At 45.6% G+C, this 4,924-nt stretch overlaps 1 pseudogene; it reads left to right on the top strand.

Moving 5' to 3' along the window:
• The first annotated feature begins 999 nt into the window (after positions 1-999).
• On the top strand, positions 1,000-4,594 carry LOC148220024 (uncharacterized; annotated as a pseudogene).
• Positions 4,595-4,924: the final 330 nt, after the last annotated feature.

Genomic DNA, 4,924 nt, shown 5'->3' on the forward strand with positions numbered 1-4,924 from the left:
TTGCATCGGCTCATGCAGGAGAAACAGCCACTCACGTTATTAAGCATTTTCTCCTAGTATTTGCCACTCTGGGAGTTCCAAAAAAGATCAAAACTGACAATGGACCCGCCTACATCTCTCACAAATTTCAAGAATTCCTCGGTGAATGGGGAATTGAACACATTCAGACCATTCCTGGAAATTCCACAGGACAGTCCATCGTAGAGAGAACTCATCAGAACATCAAGAGTCCTTCACCAACAGTGAAGAGACACAGAAATTTTATCTCCAGTGGAAAGACTCTGCAAAGCTCTCTACATCATCAATTTCCTAAATGGCACCGAGTCAGAACCAGATCCCCCAGTACTCCGACACTTTGCAAACTCAACCCAAGCAAAGCTCACTGAAAAACCACCAGTGCTGGTGAAAGACCCTGAAACACATCAGGTTTCTGGACCTTTACAATTAATTACCTGGGGAAGGGGGTACGCTTGCGTCTCCCTGCCATCTGGACCAAGATGGTTCCCAGGAAAAAACATAAAACCATACCTAGGCACAGCAATACCTACTCCAACAGACAACAACAAAAGCTCCCCAGAGTCAAATACAAAACCTCCTCAAAACCAAACCAGCGCTACTTGGAGAAGAAGACGCTGCCGAACACCGGCACATCAAAGAAAATATCATCCTGTCACAAGACAGCAGATGAAACAAAAAACTAAGCAGCACTCTGCTGCTTCAGGCAAATCATAAGCCAGACATAATCTGGCCACAAAGTGATCTTTATTTAAATGTTACTACCTCTACTTAAACACCCTAGTATTAGTTCCCCCCACCAATGATTTTACTGTAACCCCTAATCCTATATTCACTTCCCTATTCCTAAAGAAAAACAAAAAAAAAAGGTGGGGAGGAAGGGACAAAGGAAGGAGATGAAAGACAAAACCCTAACCCTCTCTGCCCCCATCATAAAAATAACTGACTTATTTTCCCTATCAGAAGGCCCATCCTTGTCCAAAGATGAAAATTATCTCTGTTGATGCTGTCCTCACTGCTGCCTGGATCCTTGTCACCGTGCCACATGCCTTCAGCTGGATCAGTCCACAACCCAAACACAATGTCTGGGTGACTTTAGCAAAGACATTAAAACAAGATAACATGTGCCTGTCCATGGGCAACCTTGATAACCCACTTGCCATGTTTGGTAAGAATTCCCTTTCTAGCAGACGAATGGCCTGTCCAAAACTCAGAGCTCCTCCACACCACTGGTAAGAGACCAAATCCAGTTGACACTTGGGACCATTGGACAAAAATACTGCCAAATGCCCCCGAGGAACCCCAAGAATTAGATTTGCTGGGGTCCTCCAAAGCAACATAGTGTGTCAAATTTTATTACAAAACTCGAAAGCAAAATTGGCCTGGATTGAGTCAAATTCGAAACACATACAGAAAAGACATATCACCAATCAACAAAGCCTACAATTATCCACACTGGTGCAATTATACCACTCATGTTCTCTCTGAATCCTCCATCCACCCCAAAACATTACCCCATGGAATGTTTCTTATCTGTGGTGATTTGGTTTGGGCTGGAATCCCCTCTTGTCTTCAGGGGGGACCCTGTAGCCTTGGCAAGCTTTCTACCTTCATCCCCACCATAACCTTATTACATAATTGTTAAAAGGAGAGTGAATCAAAACGTGAAAAAAGATCTTACACTGAATTTGATGAAAGTTGTGACCCTAAATTGTACAATTGGAACAAACCCACAAGGGCTGCTGTCTCCCTGTTCTTACCATGGGTGGCTGCAGCAAAAGTCCTTGGTGAAATTACTCATTTGGGGTGTTGGCTCAGTAAGCAAGCCAATGTTACATCTGCTGCTTTGAGTGATCTTTTAAAGGATGAAGAAACCATGAGACATGCATCCCTACAAAACCGAGATGCAATCAACTTCCTGCTGCTTGCCCACCGACATGGCTGCGAAGACTTTGAGGGGATGTGCTGCTTCAATCTGTCCTCACGTTCAACATCCATTCAGGCAAACATCCAGAAGCTGAAGGACATCGTGAAGGATTTGAAAGTAGAAACCACCCCAGACTGGCTCAACAACCTTTTTGGACAATGGGGACTGACGGGGTGGGGCACATCTCTGGTCAAGGGACTTCTATGGATTTTAATCGTAGTTGTTATTGTACTAGTTATGTTTGCATGCTTTGTTCAATGTTTTAATAAAGTTGCTGGAAGCACCTTTTTAGTAAATACAGATAGAGGAGTTGTGGAGGGAGCAGAAAACATTCATACAGAAGAAAGTCTCCCTGCATCCTCAGAATAAGCTCCTTGGAAAACCATAGCTTAGAGATAAGAAATGGCTGGTGAAATGACGAATACAAAAGGAATTTAGTTTTCCCCCCCTTGGTAGACCCTCTTATCTATCTTCAGTATTAGTGGCTCATTTTCTTTTAGTATCCATAGGCCAGCTTTGAATGTAAAATCCCTCAGGGATTGGTTAGAAAGCAGAATTCCCTTGGTAATTGGTGCAAATTGTAAAACCCTCAAAAGTTATAAAAACCCCTGTAAAACAATAGCCGTTGGTATATGCTAGATAGGATGCCTTCATAGAATAAACTATGGATTTGTGCCTCTCTGCATATGCTGGTCTCTTTTCCCCGCTGGTCTGAGAGCTCACCGCGAGCCACAATTCTATCTGGGCAAGACTCGGGAACGTACTCCGTCACTGAGGGCTGCAGAAGCAGTCTCAGAGATCCCAAAGGGACCCCAAAAACCCCACCAGTGACACTTAACCACAGCAGAGACATGAGCCTGCATTGAGCCATTGACCAGACTCTCATAATACCTGAGCCTGTTGGCGACAGAACCCACTGTCTCTTGGTTGTCCTCAACATTAATCGTTGCAATGAAGGTGGTGTATTGGGATGGCCCTAGATTTGCCAGGTTCCACATTTGCCCTGTGTACCTGACCTTGTCAAGGTCATTATCATGCTGTCTGTCTCTCCCAAAGAATAATACTGCCACTTCTCTCAGCTGTTGGATGCCTTCCTCAAGTGTCTTCCAGCACATTCTCTGATGGTACTGCTGCATTCTCTCTGTGAAAAAAACTCTCTCTTAGACTCATTAAAAGCTGCTCCCAGAGAGAAAGGGATCCTGGCTCCCTCACACATACCTGATCCACACCCGGGTTCCGGGTCAAGGATCCCAAATACCTTGCCTTGCCACTATCCAGTTGCACGCCTGTACCCATAAGATCCAAAATCTGAAGTAGCCAGGTCGTGTAAGCCTTGCACCCCCATCACACAATGTCTTTTCACAGATTACAGAGACTGTTATGCGACAGCTAGTCAGTGATGATTTCAATCTCTGGCTCCCCTGCTGGTTGTGAGGGCCCTGGTTCTCCATCATCATTAACTGGGTGCACTGATTTGGTCTTATACTTCCTCCTCTGCAGAGGAGTGACTGCTGCTGGCTGTGGCTGCCCTTGTGGTTTAGCTGGAACTTGGATGGTTGTAACATCTATGGGTTCTACTGCTACCATCAGACTCTCTCTCTTTGAGGCAGGGAGAGGGTGTCCCACCAGGTGGGGAGATGTAATCCCTCAGCACCTGGTGTATGTTCTCCTCCATTACCCCCATCCAATCTGGGTGGATCATTTCTGAAATGGGCCATTGGACAATGTCAGGCTTGAGGCAGGGTCAGGCTGTAAGGCAAGGTCAGGTTCTGGAGCAGCACCCCTAGTCTCTTGGGTAGGTGTCTGGGTGGTTATCCAAGTCAATCTCACCTTATCTCTGAATGCTAAATAGACTAGGCCTATCAGCAACACTTGATTAGTATCTAGAGGAAATTTAAATCCTTCAAAAGCTGGTGGGGTAGGCCCAAAGAACTGGGTGAAGGGTTGGGAGAAAACTTCCCCTGGTGTCATGTCCTCACAGAAGGTGCCACTATTAACATAACCCCAAAAACATACACTTAGTGTATGATAGCCCTGTATCCCTGTGCCCATCTTCCTGAGGAAGTTAAAAATGCATGAATTTATCACGCTATTGACCCATATTGCAAAGTGGATAAAAACCATGGTAGCCTTAGTCATAGGACCCATATTTAGATAATGAGTTGTAAATGGAAAAAATATAGCTGCCACCACATGCCACCCAAAACACGGTAAGCTAGGCCACATGGTGCTGCCTAAAGAGGTTTCTATATTCCGCACACAAATATTGGTTACCCAGGAGCTGTTATTCCTTTTTCACCCTTTCCGCTTGATGCCTTCAAGCCCCACATTGGGTGTTAAAATCTACCTCAGTTTGAAAGATAAGTGTCTGCTAAGGAAGGCAAGGCCACCCTTGGAATAGAAAATATGAGCCCTTTCCCTCCAAATTATTATAATTTTGAAATTAAAAGATTTTCAGGCAAAGTTATCAGAAAAGGAATAACAGTTCTCTACTGGTATGTATATATAATAAGGCAAACAAACAACAACGTTAACAACAAACAAACAAAACCAGAAACCCAGTAGCAGCCTTCTTGACTGCAGGCAATTTCCCCTTTGGTGTATTTACGGTTGCAGTTGGCAGGGGGGGCGGGCAGGCTCCTGGCGGCGTAAGGCAGGTGCGATGACTCCTCCTCGGCTGGAGGAGGCGCTGTGGCACAGGTATGTCCATCTTTCTCCACATGAGCAATGGCGGACGGGCTCGGCAGAAGGGATGGAAACAGGGCTTCCTTTACAAAACCCGAGGAACAGCCGATCCCAGTGTCCTCCCTGGATACCAAAAGGAGCTGTAGCAGGGAAACCTCGGAGTAGCAAGCTGGGAAGGCAGGGATGAGCAAAGTTCCGGAGTGGTAGATGAGATGTATCAGAAGTCAGCAACTGTAGCTGGAGCTGTGGGGGGTCTCGGCAGGGCAGGGCGTGCAGAGCTACAATGTAGCAAAAGCT

Source organism: Sturnus vulgaris, chromosome W, assembly GCF_052056855.1.
Source record: "Sturnus vulgaris isolate bStuVul1 chromosome W, bStuVul1.hap1, whole genome shotgun sequence".
Classification (NCBI taxonomy): domain Eukaryota; kingdom Metazoa; phylum Chordata; class Aves; order Passeriformes; family Sturnidae; genus Sturnus; species Sturnus vulgaris.